This window comes from Triticum aestivum, chromosome 6B (genome assembly GCF_018294505.1).
Source record: "Triticum aestivum cultivar Chinese Spring chromosome 6B, IWGSC CS RefSeq v2.1, whole genome shotgun sequence".
NCBI lineage: Eukaryota > Viridiplantae > Streptophyta > Magnoliopsida > Poales > Poaceae > Triticum > Triticum aestivum.
Genome location: NC_057810.1, coordinates 22,413,020 through 22,430,181, shown reverse-complemented (window position 1 = coordinate 22,430,181; position 17,162 = coordinate 22,413,020).

Here is a 17,162-nt window from a genome sequence, read left to right as displayed (position 1 = left end):
GGAGAACGTCTCGGTCATGTCTACATGTCTCCCGAACCCGTAGGGTCTACACACTTAAGGTTCGATGACGCTAGGGTTATAAAGGAAGTTTGTATGTGGTTACCGAATGTTGTTCGGAGTCCCGGATGAGATCCCGGACGTCACGAGGAGTTCCGAAATGGTCCGGAGGTAAAGATTTATATATGGGAAGTCCTATTTTGGCCACCGGAAAATGTTCGGGATTTTTCGGTATTGTACCGGGAAGGTTCTAGAAGGTTCCGGAGTGGTGCCCACCTGCATGGGGGGACCCACATGGATGTGGGTAGTGGGGGCAAGGCCCCACACCCCTGGTCAAGGCGCACCAAGATCCCCCCTTAGAAGGAATAAGATCATATCCCGAAGGGATAAGATCAAGATCCCTAAAAAGGGGGGATAACAATCGGTGGGGAAGGAAATAATGAGATTTCTTTCCTCCCACCTTGGCCAACGCCCCAATGGACTTGGAGGGCAAGAAACCAGCCCCTCCACCCCTATATATAGTGGGGAGGCGCATGGGAGCTATACACGAAGTTCTGGCGCAGCCCTCCCCCTCTCACAAGTACTCCTCCTCTCCCGCGGTGCTTGGCGAAGCCCTGCAGGATTGCCACGCTCCTCCACCACCACCACGCCGTTGTGCTGCTGCTAGATGGAGTCTTCCTCAACCTCTCCCTCTCTCCTTGCTGGATCAAGGCTTGGGAGACGTCACCGGGCTGTATGTGTGTTGAATGCGGAGGTGCCGTGCGTTCGGCACTTGATCATCGGTGATTTGAATCACGACGAGTACAACTCCATCAACCCCGTTCACTTGAACGCTTCCGCTTAGCGATCTACAAGGGTATGTAGATGCACTCTCTTTCTACTCGTTGCTGGTCTCTCCATAGATAGATCTTGGTGACACGTAGGAAAATTTTGAATTTCTGCTACGTTCCCCAACAGTGGCATCATGAGCTAGGTCTATTGCGTAGATTCTTTGCACGAGTAGAACACAAAGTAGTTGTGGGCGTTGATGTTGTTCAATATGCTTACCGTTACTAATCCAATCTTGTTTCAATGGTATTGTGGGATGAAGCGGCCCGGACCGACCTTACACGTACTCTTACGTGAGACAGGTTCCACCGATTGACATGCACTTGGTGCATAAGGTGGCTAGCGGGTGCCAGTCTCTCCCACTTTAGTCGGAATGGATTCGATGAAAAGGGTCCTTATGAAGGGTAAATAGCAATTGGCATATCACGTTGTGGTCTTGCGTAGGTAAGAAACGTTCTTGCTAGAAACCCATAGCAGCCACGTAAAACATGCAACAACAATTAGAGGACGTCTAACTTGTTTTTGCAGGGTATGCTATGTGATGTGATATGGCCAAGAAGAATGTGATGAATGATATGTGATGTATGAGATTGATCATGTTCTTGTAATAGGATTCACGACTTGCATGTCGATGAGTATGACAACCGGCAGGAGCCATAGGAGTTGTCTTTATTTATTGTATGACCTGCGTGTCAATGAAGAACGCCATGTAAACTATTTTACTTTATTGCTAAACGCGTTAGTCATAGAAGTAGAAGTAGTCGTTGGCGTGACAACTTCATGAAGACACGATGATGGAGATCATGATGATGGAGATCATGGTGTCGTGCCGGTGAAGATGATCATCATGGAGCCCCGAAGATGAATATCAAAAGGAGCAAAATGATATTGGCCATATCATGTCACTATTTGATTGCATGTGATGTTTATCATGTTTATGCATCTTGTTTTCTTAGGACGACGGTAGTAAATAAGATGATCCCTTACAAAATTTTAAGAAGTGTTCTCCCCTAACTGTGCACCGTTGCTACAGTTCGTCGCTTCTAAGCACCACATGATGATCGGGTGTGATGGATTCTTACGTTCACATACAACGGGTGTAAGACAGTTTTACACAGCGAAAACACTTAGGGTTAACTTGACGAGCCTAGCATGTGCAGACATGGCCTCGGAACACGGAGACCGAAAGGTCGAGCATGAGTCGTATGGTAGATACGATCAACATGAAGATGTTCACCGATGATGACTAGTACGTCTCACGTGATGATCGGACACGGCCTAGTTGACTTGGATCATGTGATCACTTAGATGACCAGAGGGATGTCTATCTAAGTGGGAGTTCATAAGATGAACTTAATTATCCTGAACATAGTCAAAAGACCTTTTGCAAATTATGTTGTAGCTCGCGCTTTAGTTCTACTGTTTTAGACATGTTCCTAGAGAAAATATAGTTGAAAGTTGATAGTAGCAATTATGCGGACAGTAGAAAGCTTATGTCCTTAATGCACTGCTCAGTGTGCTGAACCCCAAACGTCGTTTGTGGATGTTGCGAACATCGGACATACACGTTTTGATAACTATGTGATAGTTCAGTTAAACGGTTTAGAGTTGAGGCACTAAAGACGTTTTCGAAATGTCACGGAACATATGAGATGTTTCGAGGGCTGAAATTGGGATTTCAGGCTCGTGCCCACGTCAAGAGGTATGAGACCTCCGACGATTTTCTTAGCCTGCAAACTAACGGAGAAAAGCTCAATCGTTGAGCTTGTGCTCAGATTGTCTGAGTGCAACAATCACTTGAATCGAGTGGGAGTTGATCTTCCATATGAGATAGTGATGTTTCTCCAAAGTCATTGCCACCAAGCTGCTAGAGCTTTGTGATGAACTATAACATATCAGGGATAGATATGATGATCCTTGAGGTAGTCACGATGTTTGACACCGCGAAAGTAGAAATCAAGAAGGAGCATCAATTGTTGATGGTTGGTGAAACCACTAGTTTCAAGAAGGGCAAGGGCAAGAAGGGATACTTCATGAAACGGCAATTCAGTTGTTGCTCTAGTGAAGAAACCCAAGGTTGAACCCAAACCCGAGACTAAGTGCTTCTGTAATAAAGGGAACAGCCACTGGAGCAGAATTACCCTAGATACTTGGTAGATGAGAAGGCTGGCAAGGTCGATAGAAGTATATTGGATATACATTGTGTTGATGTGTACTTTACTAGTACTCCTAGTAGCACCAGGGTATTAGATACCGGTTCGGTTGCTAAGTGTTAGTAACTCGAAATAAAAGCTACGGAATAAACGGAGACTAGCTAAAGGTGAGCTGACGATATGTGTTGGAAATGTTTCCAATGTTGATATGATCAAGCATCGCACGCTCCCTCTACCATCGAGATTGGTGTTAAAACCTGAATAATTGTTATTTGGTGTTTGCGTAGAGCATAGACATGATTGGATTATGTCTATCGCAATACGGTTATTCATTTAAGGAGAATAATGGTTACTCTATTTTTGAATAATACCTTCAATGGTCTTGCACCTAAAGGAATGGTTTATTGAATCTCGGTCGTAGTGATACACATTTTCATGCCAAAAGATATAAGATAGTAATGATAGTACCACTTACTTGTGGCACTGCCATGTAAGTCATAATGGTATAAAACGCATGAAGAAGCTCCATGTTGATGGATCTTTGAACTCACTCGTTTTTGAAAAGTTTGAGACATGCGAACCATGTCTATTGGTGTATATGCATGAAGAAACTCCATGCAAATGGATCGTTCGGACTCACTTGATTTTGAATCACTTGAGATATGCAAATCATACCACATGGGCAAGATGACTGAAAAGCCTCATTTTCAGTAAGATGGAACAAGATAGCAACTTGTTGGAAGTAACACATTTTGATGTGTGCAGTCGAATGAGTGCTGAGGCATGCAGTGAATATCATTATGTTCTTACTTCACAGATGATTCGAGTAAATGTTGAGTATATTTACTTGATGAAACACAAGTCTGAATTATTGAATGGTTCAAGTAATTTTAGAGTGAAGTAGCAGATCATTGTGACAAGAGGATAAAATGTCTATGATATGATCATAGAGATGAATATCTGAGTTACGAGTTTTGGCACACAATTAAGACATTGTGGAAATTGTTTCGCAATTAATACCGCCTGGAACACCATAATGTGATGGTGTGTCCGAACATCATAGTTGCACCCTATTGGATATGGTGCGTACCACGATGTCTCTTATCGAATTACCACTATCGTTCATGGGTTAGGCATTAGAGACAACCACATTCACTTTAAATAGGGCACCACATAATTCCGATGAGATGACACCGTATGAATTATGGTTTAGAGAAACCTAAGTTGTCGTTTCTTAAAAGTTTGGGGCTGCGACGCTTATATGAAAAAGTTTCAGGTTGATAAGCTCGAACCCAAAGCGGATAAAATGCATCTTCATAGGAAACCCAAAACAGTTGGGTATACCTCCTAATTCAGATCCGAAAGCAATATGGATTGTTTCTAGAATCGGGTCCTTTCTCGAGGAAAAGTTTCTCTCGAAAGAATTGAGTGGGAGGATGGTGGAGACTTGATGAGGTTATTGAACCGTCTCTTCAACTAGTGTGTGACAGGGCACAGGGAGTTGTTCCTGTGGCACCTACACCAATTGAAGTGGAAGCTTATGATATTGATCATGAAACTTCGGATCAAGTCACTCCCAAACCTCGTAGGATGACAAGGATGCGTACTACTTCAGAGTGGTACGTAATCCTGTCTTGAAGGTCATGTTGCTAGACAACAATGAACCTACGAGCTATGGAGAAGCGATGGTGGGCCCGGATTCCGATAAATGGCTTGAGGCCATAAAATCCGAGAGAGGATCCATGTATGAAAACAAAGTGTAGACTTTGGCAGAACGGCTCGATGGTCGTAAGGCTAATGAGTACAGATGGATTTCAAAAGGAAGACGGACAATGATGGTAAATGTCACCATTAAGAAAGCTCGACTTGTCATTAAGATGTTTTTCGACAAGTTCAAGGAGTTGACTACGATGAGATTTTCTCACTCGTAGCGATGCTAAGAGTCTGTTGGAATTATATTAGCGATTACTGCATTATTTATGAAATCTTGCAGATAGGATGTCAAAACATTGTTTCCTTGACGATTTTAATGAGGAAAGGTTGTATGTGATACAACCGGAAGGTTTTGTCAATCCCGAAAGATGCTAATAAGTATGCAAAGCTCCAGCAATCCTTCTAAGGACTGGAGTGAGCATCTCGGAGTTGGAATGTATGCTTTGATGATGATCAAAAATTTTGGGTTTGTACAAAGTTTATGAGAAACTTGTATTTCCAAAGAAGTGAGTGGGAGCACTATAGAATTTCTGATGAGTATATGTTGTTGACATATTGTTGATCAGAAATGACGTAGAATTTCTGGAAAGCATATAGGGTTATTTTGAAAGTGTTTTTCAATGGAAAGCCTGGATTAAGCTACTTGAACATTGAGCATCAAGATCTATAAGGATAGATCAAAATGCTTAATAATACTTTCAAATGAGCACATACCTTGACATGATCTTGAAGGTGTTCAAGATGGACCAGTCAAAGAAGGAGTTCTTGCCTGAGTTGTAAGGTACGAAGTTAAGACTTAAAGCTCGACCACGGCAGAATAGAGAGAAAGGACGAAGGTCGTCCCCTATGCTTAAGACGTAGGCTCTTCAGTATGCTATGCTATGTACCGCACCTGAAGTGTGCCTAGCCATGAGTCAGTCAAGGGGTACAAGAGTGATCCAAGAATGGCTCACAGGACAGCGGTCAAAGTTATCCTTAGTAACTAGTGGACTAAGGAATTTTCTCGATTATGGAGGTGGTAAAAGAGTTCGTCGTAAAGGTTACGACGATGCAAGCTTGACACCTATCCGGATAGCTCTGAGTAGAGAGACCGGATACATATAATGGAGCAATAATTTAGAATAGCTCCAAGTAGAACAGTTGTTTGGAATAGCTCGAAATAGAGCGTGGTAGCTGCATCTAGGAGATGACATAGAGATTTGTAAAGCACACACGGATCTGAAAGGTTCAGACCCGTTGACTAAAACCTCTCTCACAAGCAACATGATCAAACATAAAACTCATTGAGTGTTAATCATATAGTGATGTGAACTAGACTACTGACTCTAGTAAACTCTTGGGTATTAGTCACATGGCGATGTGAACTAGATTATTGACTCTAGTGCAAGTGGGAGACTGTTGGAAATATGCCCTAGAGGCAATAATAAAAGTATTATTATTATATTTCCTTGTTCATGATAATTGTCTTTTATTCATGCTATAACTGTATTATCCGGAAATCGTAATACACGTGTGAATACATAGACCACAATATGTCCCTAGTGAGCCTCTAGTTGACTAGCTCGTTGTGATCAACGGATAGTCATGGTTTCCTGGCTATGGACATTGGATGTCGTTGATAACGGGATCACATCATTAGGAGAATGATGTGATGGACAAGACCCAATCCTAAGACTAGCACAAAAGATCGTGTAGTTCATTTGCTAGAGCTTTGCCAATGTCAAGTATCTCTTCCTTCGACCATGAGAGCGTGTAACTCCTGGATACCGTAGGCGTGCTTTGGGTGTATCAAACGTCACAAGTAACTGGGTGACTATAAAGGTGCACTACAGGTATCTCCGAAAGTATCTATTGTTTTATGCGGATCGAGACTGGGATTTGTCACTCCGTGTAAACGGAGAGGTATCTCTGGGCCCACTCGGTAGGACATCATCATATGCGCAATGTGACCAAGGAGTTGATCACGGGATGATGTGTTACGGAACGAGTAAAGTGACTTGCCGGTAACGAGATTGAACAAGGTATTGGATACCGACGATCAAATCTCGGGCAAGTAACATACCGATAGACAAAGGGAATTGAATACGGGATTGATTAAGTCCTTGACATCGTGGTTCATCCGATGAGATCATCGTGGAACATGTGGGAGCCATCATGGGTATCCAGATCCCGCTGTTGGTTATTGACCGGAGAATGTCTCGGTCATGTCTACATGTCTCCCGAACCCGTAGGGTCTACACACTTAAGGTTCGATGACGCTAGGGTTATAAAGGAAGTTTGTATGTGGTTACCGAATGTTGTTCGGAGTCCCGGATGAGATCCCGGACGTCACGAGGAGTTCCGGAATGGTCCGGAGGTAAAGATTTATATATGGGAAGTCCTATTTTGGCCACCGGAAAATGTTCGGGATTTTTCGGTATTGTACCGGGAAGGTTCTAGAAGGTTCCGGAGTGGGGCCCACCTGCATGGGGGGACCCACATGGATGTGGGTAGTGGGGGCAAGGCCCCACACCCCTGGTCAAGGCGCACCAAGATCCCCCCTTAGAAGGAATAAGATCATATCCCGAAGGGATAAGATCAAGATCCCTAAAAAGGGGGGATAACAATCGGTGGGGAAGGAAATAATGAGATTTCTTTCCTCCCACCTTGGCCAACGCCCCAATGGACTTGGAGGGCAAGAAACCAGCCCCTCCACCCCTATATATAGTGGGGAGGCGCATGGGAGCTATACACGAAGTTCTGGCGCAGCCCTCCCCCTCTCACAAGTACTCCTCCTCTCCCGCGGTGCTTGGCGAAGCCCTGCAGGATTGCCATGCTCCTCCACCACCACCACGCCGTTGTGCTGCTGCTGGATGGAGTCTTCCTCAACCTCTCCCTCTCTCCTTGCTGGATCAAGGCTTGGGAGACGTCACCGGGCTGTATGTGTGTTGAATGCGGAGGTGCCGTGCGTTCGGCACTTGATCATCGGTGATTTGAATCACGACGAGTACGACTCCATCAACCCCGTTCACTTGAACGCTTCCGCTTAGCGATCTACAAGGGTATGTAGATGCACTCTCTTTCTACTCGTTGCTGGTCTCTGCATAGATAGATCTTGGTGACACGTAGGAAAATTTTGAATTTCTGCTACGTTCCCCAACAGTATTTTCGGACGGAGGGTGTACAAGATTCGACTCCATGAAGTAGATTTACCTCTAACAATAGAAAAAAAATAGGTGATGTTGGACCATCCGATCGAGAGGGGCTGAGAGGTAGAAAATGATGCACATGCAGCGATGTAGCAAGCTGGGGAAGTAGAGCTAAGGCAGTTTCGAACGAAGATATACCTGAAGTTCGTCGGGATGTGGATAGGTGGGCGGTGGGAGGCCGGATCTGCCCACAGGAAACGACGAAGGGATCGGAGGACCTCCCGCGCCGGCGCTCGGCCAGAGATAACGGTGCGGCCGGCAGTGGGTCTCCTCCCTCGTTGTCGACGACGGCCTAAATGCTGCCCCTCCTCCCCTTCACCGGCGGAGGGGGATACGTCCGGATCTGTAACCAGCGATGAGGATAGAAAGCCAGTGTTTTTTGAAGGGAGAAAGACAGTGTTACTACCCCTATCTTGTTTAGATCTGGAGAGGATAAGAGTGTGTGAATAGAGCAGCCCTAGCAAGCAAGCGCGGAGGCTCCAGCCTATATATAAGTAGTGGGGTACTTTTCCTTTTTCACTCCATCAAAACAATCGTTTAAAATTGTGTACTACTACATGCCAGGTCACGGCTTTTTTAGTTGTTGATTGTTTTTTGAGATAGCTACCCGCTTGTTCCAACTGGTGTTATGGTGTGCCAGGTCGCACTTTGTATTGTTCAAGTCTAGTACTACAAGTCCCTCCATTAAATGAACAACTACCCCCTCGTAAAAATTGTGAACAAGACCACGGCTAAAATTAGAGGAAACCTGGTTGCCCCAACATGCATTATTATTTATATTTTCTACTCCCTCCGTTCCTAAATATAAGTCTTTTTTATTAGCCACACCTAAGACAAGAATTTTTTTTATTAGCAGTGAACCCCACATGTCATAGACACAAAAATTGTGGCAAGATTCCCTTAGGCAAGCCAAAGTGTGTCTAACAATTTGAGCAACTCAGGTTAGGCAAGTGTGGCAAGTGTGGGAAAAATAAGGTGGCAACATAAGACAAACATAGTCACAATTCAAACAGCCCCGTGATTTTTTGTGACATGCATGAAAATTTGGTTAGTTAAATTTATAGTCAAAATTTGGCAAGGTGCATCAAATCAACACATGCAAGTATCAAAAGGAAAGTCACGGCATGCATGCATGGGCAGTACTCCCTCCGTTTCCAAATATATTGCAACAACTGACTACTCCCTCCATTCCTAAATGTAAGTCTTTTTAGGGATTCCACTACAAACTACATACAGATGTATATAGACATATTCTAGAGTGTAGATTCACTCATTTTGTTTCGTATGTAGTTCATAGTGAAATCTCTAAAAAGACTTATATTTTGGAACGGAGGGAGTACATACGAAGCAGAATATGTCTACTCCTACATACGAAGTAGCCATTTGAAATGTGTAAAAAGACTTTTATCGAGTGCAGTGCTTTGATGTGTCGCGTCAACTCGTACAAGACCGAGAAATTTGATTACTACGACGCCCTCTCCCTCGCAGACTGAGCTCCGGTGCCTGCATGACAGGTGGGCCAACCACCTGTTGGGCCCACCTATTATGGACGCAAAGGCAGGAGCAGTAAGTAGAAGCTTTCTCTACATGCTATCCCTCCCGCACGAGGTGGACTGACATGCAGCAGTGGATTCGATACTGTAGAAGTAGGAGTAACATCATTGTTCGTCTTCTCGAAGAGGCGAAGAACCAAGCGCAAACTGAACGTGGTTGCGAACGCTCGCGTGGTGCGGTTCCTTGGAGTACTAGCCAGGCTCTTGCATGAGACAAAATTTCTATTGTTTAACAATTAAACTCCATTATCCATTGGTTGATACTCATTCTGCATAGGTCCACACGCTTAGCACCGTTTCCTCCTGGGTCACCAATGTTTATTTGCTAATTAATAACATTCCATGCAATGAACTAGCCATTGCAAGTCATTAAAAGCATGCACACCTCTCATCTCTTATTGGTTGATACGTATGTCAAGAAACAAGAAACAAGGTAGAAGTTAATGCACCGCGCCTAAGTGTTTTGGGACTATTTGGTTTTCGTAAGATGACTTACACACCTAGACGGAGGGAGTAGTATAGACCTGTAAACCGGAAAGGAGTATTTGCCTTTCTAGAGATTTCAACAAGTGACTAGACTTTGGCTCAAAAATAAAAACAAGTGACTAGACTACACCGTGTGCAGTACCCCCTCCCATCCGGTTTATAGGGCTCAAATCTCAAATCTCATGAACCAAGGCATTTTGCTATTGGAGGAATGTATCTCGTACTTTACAAAACTACCCTAATTAAACTCATGCATTAATTACATAATTCTCTCGTTTTCCTCTCCGCCTTGGTCGCGGTGCACAATATTGAGCACTCCTATATGACTAGCCACTCTATCGACATGCGGGACATTTCAAAGCATCCGGGCCCGCGTGCCATCCACCAAATCACATCGAGGTGCTACAGTCGAGACTCACCTGTCACCCCGGTGTGGCCGTCATGACCCGTCATATCACAAAACCCACACCTTTACCAGCAGTGGTAAGTGCTACCTCTTGAGCACTGCGTTGGATTTCCCCGAAGAGGAGAGGATGATGCAGCAAAGTAGCGTAAGTATTTCCCTCAGTTTTTGAGAACCAAGGTATCAATCCAGTAGGAGACCACGCACAAGTCCCTCGTACCAACACAAAACGATAGCTCCTCGCAACCAACGCGATTAGGGGTTGTCAATCCCTTCACGGTCACTTACGAGAGTGAGATCTGATAGAGATGATAAATAATATTTTTGGTATTTTTGGTATATAGATGCAAAGTGAAAAGTAAAAGGCAAAGTAAAAACAAAGCAAGTAATAAAGTAATGGAGGTTGATATGATGAGAATAGACCCGGGGGGCATAGGTTTCACTAGTGGCTTCTCTCAAGAGCATAGATATTCCACGATGGGTGAACAAATTACTGTTGAGCAATTGACAGAATTGAGCATAGTTATGAGTATATCTAGATATGATCATGTATATAGGCATCACGTCCGAGACAAGTAGATCGAAACGATTCTGCATCTACTACTATTACTCCACTCATCGACCGCTATCCAGCATGCATCTAGAGTATTAAGTTAAAAATAGAGTAAGGCCTTAAGCAAGATGACATTATCTTAGGGATAACTTCATGCAATATGATAAAAAAACCCATCTTGTTATCCTCGATGGCAACAATACAATACGTGCCTTGCTGCCCCTTCTGTCACTGGGAAAGGACACCGCAAGATTGAACCCAAAGCTAAGCACTTCTCCCATTGCAAGAACTACCAATCTAGTTGGCCAAACCAAAAGGATAATTCGAAGAGATTTGCAAAGATAACTCAATCATACATAAAAGAATTTAGAGAAGATTCAAATATTATTCATAGATAAGCTGGATCATAAACCCACAATTCATTGGTCTCAACAAACACACTGCAAAAAGAAGATTACATCAAATAGATCTCCACAAGAGAGGGGGAGAACATTGTATTGAGATACAAAAAGAGAAAGAAGCCGTCTAGCTACTAGCTATGGACCCGTAGGTCTAAAGTAAACTACTCACACTTCATCGGAGAGGCTATGGTGTTGATGTAGAAGCTCTCCGTGGTGGATGCCCCCTCCGGCGGAGCTTCGGAACAGGCCCCAAGATGGGATCTCGTGCATACAAAAAGTTACGGCGGTGGAATTAGGTTTTTGGCTCCATTTTTTATCTGTCGGGGGTACGTAGGTATATATAGAAGGAAGGAGTACGTCGGTGGAGCAACAGGGGGGCCACGAGGCAGGGGGCGCGCCCTAGGGGGGCGCCCCCACCCTCGTGACCGCCTCTGCTACTTCTTGGAGTAGGGCCCAAGTCTCCTGGATCACGTTCGGTAAGAAAATCACGTTCCCAAAGGTTTCATTCCGTTTGGACTCCGTTTAATATTCCGTTTCTTCGAAACACAGAAGTAGGCAAAAAACAACAATTCTGGGCTGGGCCTTCGGTTAATAGGTTAGTCCGAAAAATAATATAAAAGTGGAAAATAAATCCCAATATAGTCCAAAACTGTAGATAAAGTAGCATGGAGCAATCAAAAATTATAGATACGTTGGAGACGTATCAGTAAGGTGGCCTCCAAGTTGGACTGGACGAAGTAACCATCATTTCATTGGAACGCTCGTTCAAGCCCTTTCTTCCCTTTCTTGAAGAAAACCTCACTCCAGGCTACTCACTTCTGCCATTTTTCTTCTCTACCGACGAAGGAAAGGTGGGCGAATCAGTTATGCTGCTATATTTTCATTCCAATAATCTTCTTTTTGCGAAGCACCGACCGATTCTCACATCCTATTCTTTTCCCGTTTTCATTGCGATTGTGGTTTCCTTTTGATTGCTTTTTGTTTGTCAGTTCATTGATGGATCCTGGAGCACTAGGCAAAGAGTTGCCGACGGACAACCCACCGAAGACAGCAATCTCCAGGAAGCGATCACCGACCAACGAGTTGACCATGTTGGCGGGCCAACCCATGGAGACGAAGAACTCCAAGAAACAAGCACTGGCGAAAGAGTTGAGGACGTTAGCAGATGAACTCCTCAAAGAAAGTTGGAAGAACAGCAAGGGCCCCACCGTGCCTACCCCAGGAACTCTGATTGCCACCGATGTGAGGTTCAAGACCGAGTTTGAGGAGATAGTCGCCGTTGAGAAGCAGTATTCCTGTCGTGGATTTGTCACAGAAGATGTCCTTGTGAAAGGACTTAGTCGTGGAGCCATCGCTATGGGTTAACTTGAAGGGGTTAAAGCGGACACAAAGACACAAGGGTTTATACTAGTTCGGCCCCTTCGATGAAGGTAAAAGCCTACGTCTAGTTGTGATGGAATTGATGTGGTTTCGATGGCTAGGGAGCAAACAAGCTTCGCCTAGGCTCGAGTTGTTTTTGTCTGTCCCTGAACCGCCGCCGGATCGTCCCCTTATATACACGGGTGACGCCCGTCGGTTCATAGAGTCCCACACCGATTCATATTCATATCCCGCTTGGTCTCTCTGTATTCCTATCTTACAATACAAGTTTACATATCAAGCCAGTTTACGGCTACAGGTTCTAAACCGACTACAGGCCTTGGGCCTTCATCTGCTTAATCACCTTTATACTACTAATGAAGTTAACCCGGCCCAGGTAGGCCGGTTCACAGCTAGTAGTAATATCCCCAACATTAGACCCCAGATTGATTTGAACTGGTTCATGTCAATCCTTCACAAAAATCTTTGTCTTCAACATCTTCTGGTAATTGGTAAACCGCCATGTCGTCATCATCTCTAGTTGCTGTAGACCGGCATGACATCATCACGAAGTTTAACATTTATGACGCCTTCTTTCATTGATAGATCTGCGATACCCAAGGCAGCAGCTCCACTTCCGAATTTTGTGGCTCCTGGATTCGCGCGCCTGACACATGTCCTTTGCCTTATAAATAGGACTGAAGGGTCATTTCCTTTTCTCCCCTTCGTCTCTTTCTCTTCGTCTTCCTCGCATCGCCAGCCTCGGAGCTCCACCACCGCCATTGACCTCTGCACCGTCTTGGGCCGCTGCATCAACCTGAACGCTCCAGAGCACTGCGGTAGCTTTTTGCGTCTTCCTCGATTCTGGTAAGACTTCTGCTCTTCTTAACATAGATCTGTTCTAGGGTTTCGTGTTCTTGCCATGTTCCTCACTTGTTCGTGCTCGTACCCAGACTCCTGGACAGATCTGCCCATTGATTCTCTTCTGTTCTGCTTTAATCTTTTGAATATTTTCTGTTTTTCTGAACTTGCTTCAGATCCATTACTACAATAGGACCTTGTGAAACCTGTTTCTGCATACTTAGCCATCCGCAACCTCAATTGCTTTCAATGTTTAGATCAGGCGGTTTAACTTAATATAGGAAAAATTATTAAACCGGTATATACCATTAGTCCCCTTGTTGAACCGCCACACTTCTTCAGTCTTATTATGCTACCTCATAGAAATCCGGTTTAAATGTACTGCCTCCGGTTTAACATTGTTCATACCAGCGCATTCTTGAACCAGAATCACTTATTTCTTGTAGATCTCATCATGGCCAAACAAGTATATGAGTGCAACTGGGTTCCTTCTCGCGTCACAGAAACTCAGCTGGATGATTTAGTTTCGATTGGCGCTTTAGACAGCAAAGATACTATCCACTGGAGGGTTCCTGGTGATGAATGTCCTCCCACACCTCAAGAGGGAGAGGTTGTGATTTTTGCGGACCATTTAGCCCGGGGCTTAAAACCGCCTGGCTCTAAATTTTACCGGGATGTGTTAGCCAATTTTCAACTCCGCCCGCAAGATACTGGCCCCAATTCTGTTACCAACTTATGTCACTTCCAAGTGCTCTGTGAGGTATTCCTTCAAGAGAAACCCACAGTTGAATTGTTCAGAGACTGCTTCCACTTAAACCGCCGCACAGAATTCACTGATGGTCCCAATACCGAATTGGGCGGTATGGCAATTCAGAAAAGGAAAGAAATCACTTATCCCCATGCCAGACTACACAGTCACCCCAAGGAGTGGAATGCAACATGGTTTTACTGTAAAGATACTTCCCCTGATGATGAAAATCCTTTGCCTGGCTTTCGTCCGGAGTAGCTCAGCAATACACACCCCTTCCCACAAAGGTTAAGTGCCAAGGAGAGGAGTAAATACGCTCCGCAATTATCCAAGCTCCGAGCCTTCATGGCCAACGGTTTAACAGGAGTAGATCTCGCACGCTGTTGGATATCATGGAGCATACTGCCTCTCAGCCGGCGCTCCGGTTTAATGTGCAAGTATACTGGTAGCGTTGATGACCCATTCCGACACACCAACATCCAGCTCTCCGATGATGAAGTCACAGAGGCTGTGAAGAAAATGCTGAACGAACCGGAGCACCTCTGCGCTCAAACCGGCCTGCTCCCTTTCTGTGCTACCAACAAACCGCCAGCTGTAAGATTTTGATTGTACTTTTTACTGAACCTGTTATTGCTATCTCTGTCTGACATCAATTGCTGCTTAACCAGGGTGATAACCCGTTTTGGAGCAAGAAGCTTCCACAAGACAAACCGGAGAAAGCAGAACGGTCAACCCGGCTAAAGACCAAGGTCATCAAGAAGCCTGCTAAAGAGAGGAAAACCACTGCTTCATCTGATCCGGCTATTAATGATGATGTGGGTAACTCGGACCTTGAGGTAGAACTCGATGCACTAGGCTTACTTTTTACACGCCTTATTGATGATGATACTTGTCAGGACGACGCTGAAGCCAGTAATGCTGATGTCGCTGAGGTAACTATTCTCTCTTCTGATTCAGATCCTTTGCCTTTGCCAAAATTTCGCCAGGCAAACCGGAAAATTAAATTTTCTCATCCTCTTGCTTACTTGGATACCAAATTTCTTATGAAGACTCAGCAACATGAAGCTCGCCGCACAACCCGGCACAGCGGCCAGGTAGTTACCTCCGCCGGTTTACCAAACAGTCCGGTTCGAAAATGCCGCTCCGAGGTCTCCGACCTTTTTATTAATTTATATCCTAAAGCGGGTTTCATCCGTCAACCTCTTAATCCGTCCGACTCCGATTATCAGGTTACTTCCCATTCTTCCTCTGGTGAATCGTCGGCCACTCAGCTACCACCACTGAAAACGGTTCTTGGGTAAGCTAGACTGAACATATGCTTCTGGTATACCACGTTATAACTTATGTTGTTCCTTGACTCTTTGTTTCTCTTTCAGGGCTAAACCTAAACCGAGCAAGAAAGCCCGCCTGGATAAAGCGGCCGAGGAAGATGTCGCCCCTGAACAGGATAAAACACCAGATCTTGAAACGTTCGTTTATGAGGATATTCCCAATGATCCTCCCTTGCAAGATGATGCTATTCCTGAGAAAAAGGCCTATCAATACCTCAGTCCCTGTTGACCAGCCTACCAGCTCCGTCCGGATTGATAGATCCCGCAGTCCTTCAAAGCCTGCCGATAAACCGACCGTGCCAACGCAAAACGGCGAGTCCAAGGATGATGCCGTTGTAATTACCGGCGTAGGTCGCTTTGAACCAGGGAATCCTGTCGCTTTGGCCAAGCATACTGTGAAAGAAGATTTTTCTGCCATGAACAAAGGCAAATGGGATGTTGATCTGGAAACATATGCTGCTCTGAGTGCCCAAGATCTTCATTCTGGTTACTTGAACCGGCTATATACTAGTCGTGACTGTGAAGCTGGCATGGTAAAGATGATGAGAGATAAATTTGAGGTAACTTCCTTGTGCTTCTTCTTTCTTTAATTACTGCCACTGTATTAATCCTCCTAGCCGCCAAGGGCCGGTTTGTAACCTTCTTCAAGCCGGGACTTGATATAGTCCTCAATACTTTGAAATCCATCAATGTAGCCCCCAAGGGCCGGTTCAACTTAGTATAGTTAAACCGGGACTCCAATAAAGATTCTAACATCAGAACATAACTGAGCGAATAGCCATTAGCCCCCAAGTGCCAAGTTGAATACCTGTATTGAGCTTGGGACTTTGCGATTTAGTAATAGATGAAAATTGAAGGTGCATTAGCCCCCAAGTATCAATCGTATAACTTGTTATGTGGTTGGTACTTCAAATTCTTGTACCGTTTGCTTAAAGCCAAGCATTGTCTTTATGCATGCTGAAGTGAGGATCAAAGAGGGCCGGATTACTGATCTGCAGGAAGCTTTGAAAACCCAACAAGCCGAAACCAACAAAACCAGGGAGGAATTAACCAGCGCTTTGAGCATCACAGAACAACTGAAGGAGGGCTTCAAGAAGGAGCGGGCTGATTGGGCCACTGAAGAGGCCGCTTTAATAAAAAGAGCTGAAAACGCTGAAGCTGCCCTTAAACCGGTGGTAGATGAGCTGACCACCGTAAAGCGGCAAGTACATTCCATGACCGCTGCTATCTTCGGTAAGCTCCTTTTGGTTTCTGTGACAATTTGGGCCTTCTTATAATAGATCCGGTTTGTGATCTTTTTTGTATTGTTGCAGGTACACGCATTGGTCACTTAGGGTCAGATGTTCGGAAAAAGTTGAAGGCTGCCTACACTTTAATTGAACAGCTGTACACTGGAGCACAACGGATCATCACCACTGCATCTCATAACAATCCGGCACCCACTTTAATCCAAGATACTCTGAATAGGTTGTCAATGCTTCCTGCTCAGATTGAAGAACTGAAAAAATATGCTGCTCGAACCGGAGCCATTACCGCCTTAATCCGGGCAAAAGCATGGGTGCCGGATTTCGATCCTGTTGAAGCAGCT